The sequence below is a fragment of the Rattus norvegicus genome, chromosome 1 (assembly GCF_036323735.1).
Source record: "Rattus norvegicus strain BN/NHsdMcwi chromosome 1, GRCr8, whole genome shotgun sequence".
NCBI classification, from domain to species: domain Eukaryota; kingdom Metazoa; phylum Chordata; class Mammalia; order Rodentia; family Muridae; genus Rattus; species Rattus norvegicus.
The window spans coordinates 99497938-99515167 of NC_086019.1; the positions used below are offsets into that span (position 1 = coordinate 99497938).

At 45.8% G+C, this 17230-nt stretch overlaps 1 protein-coding gene across 14 annotated transcripts in view; it reads right to left on the reverse strand.

Moving 5' to 3' along the window:
- Zfp536 (zinc finger protein 536) overlaps positions 1-17230 on the reverse strand; it is a 463247-nt gene that overhangs the window by 360805 nt on the left and 85212 nt on the right. The gene's annotated exons all lie outside the window — the stretch shown is intronic.

The following is a 17230-nucleotide window of genomic DNA, read 5'->3' on the forward strand; positions in this document are numbered from 1 at the left end:
GATGTTTAAAACAAAAATTAAAAAGTGTCTTCAGAAGGTCATTTGTATGGTGCCGTCCACCTTGGTGTGTCATGGTGGAGATTCATGGCCATGTCTTCATCCCATGATCCTCTCCTCACAAACTATCAGAAAATCCCTGGAGAATAAGCCAAAGGGATACGTGTGGCTGTCCAAATGGAGACCTGCCACTGTGAAGAAAGAGACGGGCCTGTTCATAGAACTCAGCCTTCCCTGCTTATCCCAAGTTATCATCCTTTTCTTACCCTGTCCTCGACTCCATAGACAGAGCCCACCCCACCCCATGATGGCCCCAGCCTTCTTCCTCAGATCAAGCAGAGCACCAAGTGTTCCTCTTAGCAGGCAGTGCCTCCTGGTTAGAGCCTCTTCAAAGAGTCTGCTCTTCTGAGTTTTGCTTGCTTGCCTGGAGCATGGCAAGGGGTTAGCATCTGACCCCAGCGCTATTAAATCTTTTTAAAGTTTAATCTTTGGGGGATTTCAACTGTAAATAAAGAACACTGCACATGTAAAAAATAAACTCACACTCATGACTTCATGCATGACCCCGAGTTCAAGTTCTGTTTGTGATTTAGCAGAGAGGAGACGAGGTATTCTGGGTGTAGTCTCTGGGTGTTGGGACTGGGCTCCCCTAAAGCATTGTGGGACTGCAAATGAGAGAGGATGGCCCCTCACTCCACAGGAGAGGTGACAGACAACAGCCACATGTCTGTCGCGGTAGTACAGCTGGACACCCGTAACCAAGCCTCAGATCGCTCTGCACTGTCTACATATGGAGTCTGTTCACAAATAACATCTGGCCTAATCTTTCGCCAACAGTTGGTGCCAGGGCTGCACTCTCGTCGGGCCACTGAACCCAGAATTGAACCCAAAAGGAAACACTAGACCTGGCTCTTTCAAGGTTCTGTGGCTCGCCTGTGCAGATCATCGGAATGGTCTGCAGGAGATGGGCAATGGGGACATTGGTGCTCCCAAGTAGGAGGCATGGACCCTCTGCAGCCTGAAGACCATGGTCAGTGTACCCTGGACAAACCGCTTCACCACTGTCAGCCTCTCTAGCACTTGCCCGTTTGACTCTTGCTTGAGCCCCACCACAGCTTCCAGTCATAGTAACACAGCAGTTACCATCCTTTCCAAGACAAAGAAACCTACTTCTAAGAAGCTCTACCTCCTTGTAGGCAACAGTTGCAAAGACTGCCTGCCTCTCCTCCAAGTTCTCCAGCCTATCGATAAGGAACGGCCTCAAGGGCAGGTGTACCAGCTATCATGTCTTTAGTATCACTAAATACACGAGGCAGGCTGCTTTACGACCGCCAAAGGCAAGAGGTTCTGCAGGCGCATAACCAATGACCCAAATTTGGGAATGGCCTCACTGAAACTGTCCTGGGACAGCAGCACAGAGCTCTCTGCATAACAAGACACAGAGAATAACCGCATGTGGGTTCGTGTGGTTTCCTCTTCCTTACGTGTGATTTCTGATGATTTTTTTTTCCCCATCCTAATCACTTCCCAAAGAAATCCTACCTGGACGCACTGTGGTTGGATGACTTCCTACCCTCTTATTGTCTCACAAGGAGTAATTACGTTTCTGTACATGAAGTTTGGAGAAGGTTCAAACCAGGGCGCTACAGATGACAGCCAAACCCCAACTGTGTAGCTGCAGCTGTCCCCTGACCTTCACACCTATGATGTTAGAGCCCTGAGATGGTCAGTATAGAGCATGGAGAGGGAACCTCATGCACTTTATTCACTATGTGTGCTGTTATTCCTATGAGAGAGGAAGACACGAACCACCTCCTAGAGTTGGGCAAATGCCCAACACTGACGTCGCCGAAGCTAGAACAAGAGTTCTCACTCATTCAAGAACTCACAGTGGCTCTGATTACCAACACAAGACTGCCAGTTAAACAAGTTCCTGTGCAGAAACTTGTAAGGCTCCCACCCTAACTGAGGAGATAATGTCATTGACAGATGCTATGGGGAGGGCAGTCACCTTTCTTTTATGTGTGACCACTGCAACCCAGTAATGAACTCCACAGCAATGGACATTATGGACAGCGCTGATTTGGCTTCAATGTATTATTTTTTAAGAGAGAGGGGAGCTAGAGAGACAGCTCAGTGATTACATGTATTTGATACTGTTGTAGAGGTCCTAGGTTCAGTTCCCAGACACAGGGGACTCACAACCATCTGTAACCCCAGTTCCAGTGAATCTGGCACCTTCTTGTGGCTTCTATAGGTGCCCACACAAACAAGTAGACAGCGCATGTATACACATAAAAGTTAAAAAGAGAACTTGAAGCTGGGAGCTATGAAGCAGAGGAGAGGGAGGGAGGGCATGAGGAAGGGAGAGTGAATACAATTCCGATGCATTGTACATCATGTACAAACTTGTATGAAACTGCTGTCCATCCAGCCGTCCAGCCACTCATGGACCCACCGATGGTTCTCTCCATCTACTTATCAACTACCATGTATCTACTCATCAGCCATCCATTCATTTATGCACATACCTATCACTCATCCATCTGGATACAAAGATATAATTACTCATATACCTCCTTACTACTGCCACCCATCAATCTACTGACCATTCATCTATCCATTTGTTCATCCATACATCTATCTAGTCACCCACCTACCATCTGCCCATCTATCTATCCACCAACCCATCACAAAACTTCCAAAGAAAGGAAGAAAAGTTAGCTCACTGTATGACTTATAGCCAGTGTGTTTCCCACCTCACTTCCTTCCTCTTTCTCTGTTTACAATGAATGGTCCTAATGTTTCGCACATGGCCATTGTTTGTCATGAACATCTCACCAATGTTCAGCAAGAACAAGAAAAAACCGAACATTTCTCTCCTTTTTTTTTTCAGAGCTGGGAACCGAACCCAGGGCCTTGAGCTTGCTAGGCAAGCGCTCTACCACTGAGTTAAATCCCCAACCCCTAAAAACCGAACATTTTATAGAGAAACGCTCTGACTTCATCAGGAACAGTAAACAGAAAATGACCACCTGGCATCATTCATGGTGATTTCTTTAAATGAGCCAACCATTAGAACACAAAGGAAAAGAATGTATGATGTTTAGAAATCTGTACTGTCTAAAACACAATGGATGGATTGTCACATGGATGGATGGATGGATGGATGGATGGATGGATTGTCACATGGATGGATGGATGATGGATGGATGGATGGATGGATGGATGGGTGGATTGTCACATGGATGGATGGATGATGGATGGATGGATGGATGGATGGTCACATGGATGGATGGATGGATGGGTGGATGGATGGATGATGGATGGATGGATGGATGGATAGTCACATGGATGGATGGATGGATGGATGGATGGATGGATGGGTGGGTGGATGGATGGATAGATGGATGGATGGATGGATGGATGGATGGGTGGATGGATGGATGGATGGGTGGATGGATGGATGGATGGGTGGATGGATAGATGGGTGGATGGGTGGATGGATTGTCACATGGATGGATGGATGGATGGATGGATGGATGGATGGATGGATGGATGGATTGTCACATGGATGGATGGATGGGTGGATGGATGAATGGATGGATGGATGGGTGGGTGGATGGATGGATTGTCACATGGATGGATGGATGGGTGGATGGATGAATGGATGGATGGATGGGTGGGTGGATGGATGGATTGTCACATGGATGGATGGATGGATGGATGGATGGATGGATGGATGGTCACATGGATGGATAGATGGATGGATGGATGGATGGATGGGTGGGTGGGTGGATGGATGGATGGATGGATGAGTTGATAAATAGATGAATAGGTAGGTGAACAAATGAATAAATGGGTGGGCAAGTTGATAGGTGGGCAAATGGGTAGATGGATGATGGATGGATGAATAGATGAATGATAGGTGGATGGATGAATGGACGGTCGGATGGATGGATAGATAGGTGGATAATTAGGCAGGTGGACAGATGAATCCGTGATAGGTATATGAGTAAATTAATGGGCAGTTGATGAGAAGGCAGACAGATAAGTGATGGATGGATAGATACATAGTCTGGTCCATGGGCTGATGGATCAATAGGTGGATTTGGAGTGAGTGGACAGATGAAAGGATGATATGGTGGCTATGTAGATGGGTGGGTGGGTTATAGACAAATACTTGAGTGGATGGATGGGTAAGTGATAGGTGGGTGAACGATGACTAATGAGTGGGTGGGTAATGGATGAGTGATGGGTAAGTAAATAGATGGATGGTAAGTGAAAGGTGGGAGTATAGATAGGTGAGGGTTAAAGAGTAAATAGGTAGATAACTGAGTGGAAGGACAAAAGATGAAAAGCTAGATGGATGGCTAGAGGGAGAGACAATGACTGCTTTCTTATCCTGCTCAATCCAAGAACCCTGTAACCAATACATAATGAAGCCCCCAGTCAAGTTCTCATACAGATCATACATCTATTTTTTTTAGGCAGGAATGAATTATTCAGCACTTCTAAATCCAGAACACATCAAACCAAAAACGCCACGCTCTGAGCTTTCCTCTTTCCCTGCATACTTAGAGATATCTGTAATTTCTTAAAAAGAATGGAATTATTGATTGTGGGTGAATTAGCAACTCAAGAAAGATTCAGGATGCAAACTGGAGGTGAGGAGGGTGTTGCCCAACAGGAGTTAAGTGCCTGAGGATGAGGCCATGTAGAAAATAGAGGAAAGAGATGGGGTGGGCAGGAAGAGGAAACACTTGGAAATGTCAGAGCTGAACCTAGAGGGGAATTTCTCATCACACATGAACTCACATTTAATAAGAACTACAGATCTGGAGTTTTTCAAGAAAGCTCATTGCAGATGATGATCCTACAAGCCCCTTTGATGACCTTCTGTCCCTGGAGAATATCCTAGTTTGTTAGAAATACTAGGGTCCCTGTCCCAGGCTCAGGAAAAAAAAATGGAGCTTCTAGGGCCATGGCTCTTCTAGTCATTAAAGTAGGAAGGTGTTTCAGATCCAGTAGGTTCTCAAATTTTTGTACTCCCTGGGAGGTACCAGGACATCAAAGGCTTTGGACCTCACTCAATCTTTCCCATTGGATGCTCTGACTTCCTACAGTTGTGTAAGATACTGCTGTGATCTAGAATGGAGTGTTCCCTCAAAAAGCTGACGAATCGAAAGGTTGGTCCCCATTCGGTAGAATGTTATTGGCAGGTGACTGGACCAGGAGGGTACTAACATCATTCATGGGTTGGTCAACTGGTTAATGTGGTATGTACAAGACTTTGAAAGACATATCTTATTTTGTAAATAGATGATAGATAGATAGATAGATAGATAGATAGATAGATAGATAGATAGATAGATAGATAGATAGATAGATAGATAGATAGAAAGGTAAGTATAACTTTTGGCCAAAAAGCAATGTGATCAACTGACCATGAACTAAAATCTCTGAATCCACAAGCCAAAATAAATTCTTTCTCCTTTAAGTTAATTTCTCTTGGCCACTTTGCTATAGCAATAAAGGTGACCAACACAGATATGAGTAGCCAAACCAGAATGGTGGCTATAAGGTAAATCTAGACTTTGGGTCCTCAAGAAGCCTTGCAGCCTTGATCTTAAGGTATTCAGAAAGTCACATCTGAGAAAGAGGAAGTGTTGGGCAACAGAAGCCCAAAGACCTTAGTCCCCAAAATATCAATCATGGCATTTTTATGAGATGAGGTGATTTAGGAAAAAGGTATGTTATTATAAAACTTCAGATTACTTCCTTTGAACTTGGCCAATCTTCAAGTGTAAGGGGATCCCTTAGAAGCAAGCATGCTCTAAGCATCTATCTTGTCCAGAAAAAGCCTAAAAACTCCTGGAGGCAGCAAGAAGTACATAAAAGCCAAGAGGAAAAATTCAATGTAAGAAAATCTTGGCAAGGCACCTTTAAGCCCAGCTCTTGGGAGGCTGAGACACAAGAGTGGTGAATTTGAGGCTAGGCTAGTTTTAACTATTGACTGAGATCTTATCTTAAACAGCCAAAATAAAATGAAATAAGCCAAGTGTGGGGGAAAAAAAGATCTTAATGGCAAGGCAGGCAGCAGGCAGCTTGTGTGATTCATGGGGCTACAGGAGAGAGAGAAATATTTTCTTCATGCCGTACTTGACCCTGGAGGAGAACCAACTAGCATGCTCATTCAAGGACCCTAGAAAGAAGCCCCCAGATACACAGGGTTCCTTCCTGTGCTTTGCTGTACCCCCAGAATGCAATGCACTAACCACTTGATGAAGTCAAACCGATTCAAAATATATCTCTGCCTGCCCAGGGCGTAGGAGCACAGAGTGGACAAATTGCCCTTTCCTTCATGAAAAGAAGCTGAGTTCTGACTAAAATCGACTAGAATGAGCCCTCTACACATCTACTTTAAAAGTGAGAAGCCACTAACTCAGTTTAATTCAAAGATTGAAGATGATTAAAATTTCTGTAAGTTACCTAGAATTTAGGAAAAAGTAGCCTGTGGTGGCCATCCAAACACAATAATTGTGGGGAAATAACGTCCACGTTTGATGTGTTTGATTGTGTTTGAGTGAGGCTGTTGGCTTTTTGTTTGGTATTGTTGTTGACTTTTTGGGGGGGTGTGGTCATTCAATTGCTTTTTTAAAGTCATCTTTGAGTACCAGCTATATTTCATTAAGGTTAGTAAAATGGTAAAAAGGAAAAAAAAGAAAAGAAACAGATATCTGAAAATAAGGATTGCCAGTAATATTGATGGAATCGGATAATTCCTTTCCTGTGTAGTAGCAGGTGAATCCAGACTATATACAACCAGGCAAGGTTTACTGAGACATTCAGGGCTAAAAAGAACTTACAAGAAGATCTCTGTTTTTGGTTCTTCCCCACCCCCAAAACATCACTAAGGGTAATGCTTGTTTCTTTAAAAAAAAATTTTTTTGTTAATTTGTAAGAAATTCAACTGCCATCGGAGAGGTCTCCACACTTTTAAACCCTCCAGTATTAGCACAATCCCATCTGATGCATGATATTGATTAATGCTATTAGCTCCTTCCAAATATACTTGCAATTTAGTCAACTCTGTCATTTAATAATTTTGCTAAATCTCAAAAAATGGAGATGCAATCTCGCCTGGAAGAAGGCAGCCCTGCTAGTTATTTACAGATTGTAACATTTACATAAGAGTTTAGTTTAACAAGAGATACAAATATAGATAAAACCCTTAGGACTTCATTCTCTGAACTGCCCTCTAAAAATCTGCCCTGCAATTTGCAAACTGAATTTTTGTGCAGACTATTCCTGGAAGGCTTTGTGAATTAGGGAGAACTAACTCAAAGCAAGGGCTGGCTAATCACAATTTTGCAAATTGTACGTAGCAATCATCCTCACATTGTGAAATTCCGATCTATAAAATGCTGATGTTTTAAAGTTGAAAAATAAATTAGCTCGCAAGAACTATTTCGCCATAAAAAAAAATAAAATAAATAAAATCAGTCTGAGACTTTACGACTAAATTATTTGTTTAAAAAAATTAAAAAATAGTCACATTGATAGCAAATATTAAATAAAAGTAGGATGTCATCCAAGCTTGTTCCTGCCACAACCATCTGAATGAAAGAGAGACAGAGACAGAGAGAAAGAGACACGGGGGTGGGGAGATGCACTTCCAGGCATCCCCATCTGCATGGCCTCTCCTATAAATACTCACCTGCCAGGAGCACGTGGATTCTGTTACTCTCCAGCATGTGCTTGTGTGCTTGTGTGCTTGTGTGCTTGTGTGCTTGTGTGCTTGTGTGCTTGTGTGCTTGTGTGCTTGTGTGCTTGTGTGCTTGTGTGCTTGTGTGCTTGTGTGCTTGTGTGCTTGTGTGCTTGTGGTCATGCCCAGACTTCTATTTTAAATGCCTCCAGCATATTTGCTTCTGTGATCTACAGAAGCCTTCTCAGACAGCGCTGAGGGATTAGTCAACACTCTTTGACATGTCATCTATTCAGTCGCTAAACCCAATTCACGTCTGTCCAGCCTAAGAAGTTGGCAGTTAGCACGCATTTGTTTATTTGTTAAAAAGCGATGCCATGCGGGTTACAAATACTCTAGCAATATCAAATCAGGAGGAGGAGAGAGAGCAGCCTCAAAGGTGTACGGCGAGCCGGTGTATCTGAAAATGGATTGGCCTTGGGTGAAGAGAGCTGACTTCAAATGGGTGTGGGTCACAAGACTCGGGGCTATTGGCTCACTTCTAGAGAACATCCGGAATATTATCGCCCCAAGAGAAAAGTAAGAAGACACATAGCGAATGTTTGGGTGGGCACACATGAGTCCTCCCTTCGTCCTCCATATTCCATACTGCGTCTAACACGGGAAGCCAAGCCAAGGAAGCAAGCCTTCTCATGCTCACCACTGCCTGCTGGCTCATGCACTCCAAGACTCTTACAGACTTTGTCTCTAATTGAATTTTGCAATGTTCAAAGCTATCTGAAGCGGACCATGGCAACACACACCTGTAACCCCCGTACTTGAGAGACTGAGCGGGGAGACTTAAATCGGAGGCCAGCCTGGGCTACATAGTTAGACTGTGTTTCCAAACAAGTTGGTAAGTAAAGAAAGAAGAAAACTCTTGCTTGGAATAAGCCCGTGTTTCAATATTGCCCTTCTCCGCCCAGCTGTGCTGGCACCTGCCCCTTTCCTTCCTGAGACTGCACTAGCCCTCTCATGAGCCACAGAATCTTTCCTCTTTTCTTTGCAGACCCTCCTCTGTTTTGTTTTCTCTGGTTTTGTTTTCGTTTTCTTCTCATTCCTTAGTTGTCACACCAAGCAAAACAAATGTAATTTACTTCTGTCCTACTGTCACCCTGGATATCATAGGCTCCTTGAAGGGGTCAGAGTACATTCCTGGGCACCCTATAGGTGAATGTCAGGGTTGGGAATGGTCTCCAGTAAGTTCTAAAGGAGCTGTGGGGATATTGCTGTAAATGTGCCCACAATAATGTCCTTGGAAAGAACTGGTACTGTGCCTGTCATGGCCAGGCTGCCTGCCCTTTGGGTCTCACAATGGACACATCCAGCCAGCAGTTCCCTTCCTCAGAATGCCTCTCTTACCTCAGGCTTTCATTTGCTTGGTGTGCAGCTTTAAGCGTTTCCTGTAACATTGCTTCCACAGAGCAAATATTTATATTAGTAAATACCATCAAAATACGATCTGCATTCAAGTGTTTCCTATAGGTGGCTGTGAGAAACAGGAAGGAGTTGCTGCCTAAGTGGTGAGGAGGGGGAATGGAGCTGGTAAGCAGCCTTGACAACTGAAAAACACATCTCCCTGTGGGGATTTCTGCTCTTGGCTGAACACTGCAGCATAAGTAAAGTGTACCCCACCCCCTGATAGGGTACTCAGAACTCCTCCAGCACATAGAGTCTATGGTTAGCACAGAATCACAGCTAGTAGCCCAGTGCTCGCACTGGGCTCAAACACACAGGCCTCTGTGCCCCAAGGTCTCAGGGATAAAACAGAAGACAGCAGAGAGACCCAAAGACCAATCTGGGGAAGACAAGTGACTTAGTCTCTGTGTACTAACACCTAGGCCAAGTAGAAAGAACTGCTTCTGGACTTTTCCAAAAGTTCTTCAACACATCCATTCCACCTGTGGTGGAATGCTAAGTGTTGAAGAACGTGCATGCCCAGAACATTGCTTATCACCTTAACTCAGTAGTCCTGGGCTCCCAAATCTCCTTGGCACCGAATATCACTGTTCTTCGAGAAGTTGGACAGTGTGAAGGGCTTCTGTGATTTGCATTTCCCTTACTGACCATGCAACTCCATCTTTTAATATATGCGGCACCCATCCCAGTATCTTCTCTAAGTTGCGCTGTTAAGATGTTTCTCATTGATACTTAAAAGCTCTTTACATATAGTGAATAGGAACCGTTTGTTAGATATATTTAAAATATTTTCTTGGATGTCCAAGGCAGATGGCTCTCATGGCCTGCTTAGAGGATAGCATGTTGGAGTTAAGAAGAAGACAGCTTAGTGGTTAGGAGCACTTGCTACTTTTACAGAGAGTCTAAGTCCAGTTCCCAGGGTGCATATCAAACAGCCCACAAAAGCCTGTAAATCCAGCTCCAGGAGATCTAATACCCTCTTCTGGCTTTCACATACAACTGAAAACATGTGATTTACATCACACACAGATGAGCGCGCGCGCACACACACACACACACACACACACACACACACAAAAGAGAAAGAGAGAATTTCAAATATATTATTGAAACAAAAATGAATAAATGCATGGAACATTGATAGATGTGTGTAACACACATCCAACATTGCTCTGAAGGGCAAGTTGTGATATCTGTCAAAGAATTAAGAATCTTGACCTTGCAACCCACCAATGCTCCATGTAGAAACCTTCTAGAAATACTCAAAGTTTATGTGTGTGTGTGTGTGTGTGTGTGTGTGTGTGTGTGTGTGTGTGTGTATGATTTAAGGACTAAATTGAACCCAAGGCATTGGGAATGGTAGGCAAATGCTCGGCCACTTGCCATAGTCCCATCCCTTGGTTGCTGCTACCACTGCTGCTGTTATTGTGGCTTCTAGGCAGTCTCAAAAGTCCAGGCTGGCCTTGCACTCACCATTCCTACCTCAACTTCCCAAGCACCATGATGGCGAGCATGTGTCACTGTGCCCACACATCTGCAGCAATCCGTGCTGCTGCCTTGGAAATAGATGAAGTAAAAGCTGCCACACTGTGCATCCCAAAGCACACAGTCCCATAGAGGTGACCATGCCAAACGTTAGAGCATGTTCAGTCTTTGGATCCGACACTTCAAGAGAAGAAAGTCCCCAAAGTAAATGAACAGTAGGACCCAATCCTACATGCGGGCTACAGCTACGATCTTCCTCACCACATAAATGGTGTACACAGCACACGACTCAGAACAGAGGTTTTTTTCCCCACAGTGGGAGAGGAAGACTCAGGAATAGAGTGGAAGGGGACTTTGGTTCTTCCCAATGCACACATCTGTCCTACTGAATCTGATTGATGAACACACAAGAATTTTTTTTTTTTTTGGTTCTTTTTTTCGGAGCTGGGGACTGAACCCAGGGCCTTGCGCTTGCTAGGCAAGCGCTCTACCACTGAGCTAAATCCCCAACCCCAAGAATTTTATAATCAAACAAGACTCTAGTCAGCCCCTGTCGCTTAAACAAGGACCGAAATCCTTCCCTAGAACTCAAGGCCTTGCATCAAGCTCCAACTGTTCTTCTCAAGCTACTTCCACCTCCAAAGTGACCTACCGCTTTGCTCCTGCTTGTCCCTTCTGTCCCCTCAACTTCCGTCATACCTACCTGTCAGCCCACACCTAGGAAGCCTTTCATGGCCGCTTTACCCCCATCCCCCCTTTTCTCCACCCTCAACAGTGATTCTCAACCATGTCCTAGGACTTAAGACTCATTCCCTTGATGTGTGAGTGTGGTACACAGTGCTGTCACCCCGTAAGAGAAGACCCCTGTATCATCCTTCTTCCCTCCATGTCTATTCATAGAAAACCTCCCAAGTGGAGCAAGATTCCAGCTGCTGCAGATGCAAAGGAAGCCTGGTGGAGCCAATAACCTGGCCAAGACGCAAGCAGTGAACAAGAGGATGCAGAGACAGTGCAAACAGGTTAAGGAGGGTGAGCACAGGACGGGAAGTAGAACACTCTTAATGGAGCACAGCATCCAGACCAGGGCTGTGGAGAAGCACCACATAATGAGCCAGCAGGAACCCCAGAGCAAGTTCTCCCCACTCTAGCTTGTGAGCCATCTGTCTAGAGAGACAAGCAAATGTCCTGGCTGGCAGTGGCCTTGCCCAGAAAAGGAGGGGACGAGGGGAATGATCAGAGCATCTTGGATCAGGTCCCTAGTCCATTCTCAGGCACAGTCATCCTATCGGGATAGAAGAGGCTACATCCAGCATTTAGTCCCGCCCAGGCTCCAGCTCTGGAATGTGTGAAAGCTGGAGCTTCCTGAGCCCAGACAGCCAGTATACAAGCCTCTGCCCAGGTCAGAAGAGCCAAACTCCCAGTGGAAAGCCAGTTGGAACAAAATTAAAAGGCAACCCTACATCCTAAGTCCAACAGTCAAATCCTGCTTCCCAGCTCCCCAGATATGGCTCTGGTTATGTCCACAGTTCCTCCTAAAGGCAGCAGCAAGGAGGGACGACAGCCAAATAAGTGGGAGACCTTCTAACAACTGAACTTTAAGGTGGACGTGGCACCTGGCAGGAGGCACCCTAGGAGCTGTAGCTGATTTGTTCCAGAAGCATGTCAGCCAGATTGAATATATTGGAATAACAACCAGGGGAGCACCCATGAGCACAAGCTGCCAACAGGGAGCCTCCAGGTCATGTAGCCCATGACGGTGGCAACATTTCCATCCCCCAGGGACACTGCAGTGCATCTTCAGTGGGAAGCCTCCACCCTTCCACAGAGGGCCAGGACCTCTCTTCCCTTCACTCTAGAGTTCTCTGCATAGCAAGGAAGTAGGACTCTCCTCTAACCTTCAACTTAAGAAAACACCGTGGGCTTCAAAGAAGCTATGTGGGTTTAAATAAGCCGTTTCCCAGGTTAACTGCAAGGCAGAGCTCCCTACAAGGTCATAGCATTGAGGCTGGGTGCTGATTCACACACATAACCCCGACCCTCAAGAGGCTAAGACAGGAGGATTGTGAGTTCAAGGCTAGCCTAGACTACACGACAAATTCAATGACCACCTTTGAATTCAAGGCCAGACAAGATTATGCAAAATCCTGGTAAGAGAGAGACAGAGAGGGGACTATGGGGATCAAAGGGCTGGATCCATGATCACATAGGAGTCCAGTGCAGGCACCATCAAACAGTACATCTGGCTGCTACTCTTATGCTGTGAGCTGGCAATGTGGATACTCTAGAGAGCCAGGGTATGGACTTCCTCTGTCCATGCGAGAGCCTCTGGGCTTCATACTGGTTCCCAGAAGACTCTATTCCACACTGCTTCCCTTCAAGGAAGACCAACACTATCCCAACAACTTTCCAGGGTCATTTTTGTCCCTGTCTGTTCCTCAGGAATGCCACAGACTGTCCCTAAGTAGGAGTTCCAGAGTGACAGGACATGAGAGCCATTGTTCTTGTCAAATACCAGTCCTGAAAGGCCCAAACTATGTAGGCAACCCACCCCCAAGATTCAGCAAGGTGATTATGGGGTGGGCACGAGAATTTGAGGGACGTGGAAGGAGATCTGGGAGCTCTGCTCACAGAATTGGCCACCCAAGAGTGGTGCAGAATAGACAAGTTGCCCTGAGACCCCTGGGAAATGGCGGTGCATGGGCTCTAGCTTGCCCCAATCAAAGTAGGGTATAGAGAGGGACAGAACAGGGCAGGAGTTCTGGGCAGAAGCCAGGCTCTCCTAGGAGACTTCCATGGGGTGTTTTATCCACTGAGATCATTTGTCATAGAGGAGGCTCCAGGGGGCCAATTCTGCCAGGAAAGAGCAAACAACGAAGCCCAGAATGCTCGGCACCCAGACAGGAAACCACCTAGAAGGTCCCTGCTTGGCTTTCCAGGATCTAGACACCTCACCTCCCTTGGAGCCTAAAGTGGCAGAGACTCTGGGGGAAGGTACCCATGAGTCCCCAGGGGCTAATGCAGGTGCAGGCTCTGGGCTATCTGTATCGCTCACATCCTAGCCTATGAGGAGTCCACTGCAAGACCTCATACAAACAGAACAACGGCTGTGCTGTGCTCCACTTTATCCTGAAGGAAGTCTCTCTGAGCAGATACGGTAGGGCGTCCCATGACCTTTAAACAAGGCCTTCGGTTCCAAGTGCCCCAGTCGGTTAAAAGAGGAGCCCACTGAGCTACAACCCTAGCCCTTCACTGGGAGATTCCAGGCAGGGGCTCTACCACTAAAGTATATCCCAAGACCTTCTAGTCGTTTTCTCTTTTGAGAAAGTCTGGCTCAATCATGAGGTAGCCCAGTCTGACCTTGTTATTGAGATTCTCTGACTTAAGCCTCAGGAGTCCTAGATTAAAGGTACATTCCAACATGTCTGGCAATTTTCTGTGTGTGTAGTATGTGTGTGAGTGAGTGTGTGTGTGTGTGTATCTGTGTGTGTGTGTCTGTGTCTGTGTGTGTGTCTGGGTGTGTCCGTGTGTCTGTGTGTGTGTGTCTGTGTGTCTGTGTCTGTGTGTGTGTGTGTGTGTGTGTGTGTGTGTGTGTGTGTGTGTGAAAGAGAGAGAGAGAGAGAGAGAGAGAGAGAGAGAGAGAGAGAGAGAGAGAGAGAGAGAGGACATCCATGTGGGTAATAGAGTGGTTCCTTCCTTCCATTATGTCAATTCCAGGGATCAAACTCATACCATCAAGCTTGGCAGCAAGCCCCTTTACTGCTTGAGCCATTTTGTAGGCCCTGGTTGTTGTTGTTATTGTTGTTGTTTTAATCTTTATTTTAATCATTATTTCATACAGAAAGAAAAGTTGGGTGTTTTGGTTTTTCATTTTGCTTTGTTGGTTTTGTTTTTGTTTTTCCTAGAAACTCCAGTGATTTAATTGAACTAGCAAAAAAAAAAGTTGTAGGTTGTTTTTTATTTTTTCTTTTAATCATAAGGAAATCAGGAAATTAATTTTTGGGTGAGAAAGAGATGGCGAAAGTCCAACTGAAGGCCTGGAAAGTTCTCTGTTGATCAGAGGACAGGGACAGGGGAATTAGACCCTCCCTTGACACCTTCCTTCCCTCGAGAAGCCCACAGTGAATGCTCTCAGGGCTACCCTGTCAAGCTGTCTACCTTGTGACCCACAAACTCCTAGAACTCAAGGTCATGGTCACACCCCCTGTGGCAGAGGTGCCTTCTTCATCCCTCCTTTTGTCACCCACACAGTGGTAAATGTGAGTGATGGGGGCGGGAGTCTCGCCTGGTCAGTACCGGTCCTGACCACTGAAACTTGGGGGTGGGGAGTGTTCAGCTAGTCTGAGCGGGCCAACCTCAGACTGTGACTGCGGTGGGGGGGTGGGGGGGTGGAACACAGCAAGGAGAGGAGGAAGTGGTAGGGGGAGAGGGGGGAGGAGAAGGTCCAATTTGATATAAATAAAGTCTCCTTAAAGAAAATATTAAACATCATGGTTGTGACCTAAGGGCCAGGAAGGCACGTGAGGGAAGACATGACAAGGTTCATCTAGAGCCCATCGAGCATTGGAACAGAGCAAAGGAACAGCGTGGATGGCCAAATCTTGGAATCACTTGAAAATTAAGGTGCTCTGAGAAAAAGTACTAAATATAAAAACCTTTGGCTCCCTACACTTACACTGTGGCCCAACATTGCTTAGTTCTGAATGTGTATGTGGTAAGAGGGAGTCCTAACTCTTTAGAGGTACGGGGTCCTTAGAACCTACCCCCAGTTTCGGTGTTGCCATGTGAGTAGATCTGGGATGGACAACCAGCGGGTGTCCCCCACTGCCCAGTGTCAGGGAAGACCAGAGAGCAGCTTGGGAAACTCCCCCTGGCGATGGGAAAGCCCTCTTGATGCCTAGCAGGTGTTCAGCCCTGCCCTTTATAACTTGTCCTAAGAAGGAGCCCCAAGCCAAGGCTGTGGGGCATCACATCCCCTAGGCCAATCTCTACAAGGACACCAACCTGAGCCCCAGGGTCAGCACTCAGGGTGCACCACAGATACCGAGGAGAGGGCCTCACCAAGTAGCCCTCTGCCATCGTGATCTCCCTGTGGCCCATTATCTGAGCACTTGAACCCTGGATAACAATGACTTCACGGAGAATGAAAGTGCTTGGCTTTAATTGTCTGCATTTAGTCACGCAAACAGAAGCAATGGTCTGAGAATGGCTAGTTAGCCGCTGACAGCCTCTGCTCTGGAGCTGGCTCAGGAGCGGTTACAGACTGTTTTGATGGAGACTCTGCCAGAGCAATAAATTCCCTCTTAAACCTGTTTGCCTGGAACAAGTTTTCTCCCTTTTTTCACTCCGTCTTCTCCTTCCTACCCACTCCCCCCTTTTCTTCTTTCTTTGCCTTAAATGAAATTCCTGCCGCTGCTAATATCCAACAAATAAACATCATTAAGAAATTGAAGGCACTGAAAGAATGTGCGGTTTATGTTAAATTTTCCCCTGTCAATCAATTCTGCATGTCTGCATGAAGCCGATGATCGCATCATCGTGTTAGTGTGCCTGACTTGTTCAGCACAAAGAAGGTGGGAACACTTTCTCAAGCAAGGATGTCAGCACTTGAAAACCCATCACCATCTGTGCTCATTTTCCGAGAGGGAGAAAAACAACCCCTGTTTAAGAATACACCAGAACAAATAACTTGAATGTTTGAAAATAAACCACAGGGTCAAAGAAACTTTATAATGAAATGGGGAAGCAGCAGCATTGTTCTGGGTTGTTTTTTTTTTTGTAACACGGGTCTTCGGTACCTTCGTTTACCGAGGTCTTCACTCTAAAAATAGATATTAATAATAGCCGGGCAGCGGCCCGCACTATGTGAAATGCATACAGACATGCTATTTTAGAAGCACCGGGCTCTCAGTGAGGCCCCAGGAACAACCTATAATGATACAGGTCTCACCCTCCCTCAGTCTGGTCCCCATGGCTCAGGGAGTGCCGCCCTCCCCATACCTTCCTGCACACCTCCCCCCCCCTTACTTTTCCTATTTGAAACAGAGCAGGAAGCCCCAACGACCATACAAGACCATCAGAGAAAGAAAGAAAGAAAAAGAAAGCCCAAGGAAGGAAAAACTTTCTCGTGCAACTTTTCCTAGCAAAGCCTGTCAAAGCGACGTTGCAGAAACCGCCGGGAGAATGAATGGGGACATTGTTCTGCCCTTAATAAACTTATAAGCCAGGAGCTTTTTGATCCTGGTTTTTTTTTTCCTTTCTGCATCTCACCATTGTACTTTGTCACGAGGAGGTCTCGCATAAATAATGTCGTGTTCTTATGAAAGTTTTTAAGGCACCCGGAGTCGGGACAGCGTGGTTACAAATGGTATCTACCACAAAGGCTATCAATTAATCAAATGAGAACATACTACAGGAGCTCACAATACACAAGCAGCGGAGGGAAAGATAAATTGATTTCTGCTGGGGCACCGGGCCCTTTCAGCAGTACAACTGTGTGAAAAATACCAGTTACGGAGTGTGCTGAGGCAGCAAAAGCATTTAATACACCACGAACAGTTATCTAAGGCACCGTCCAATAACCGA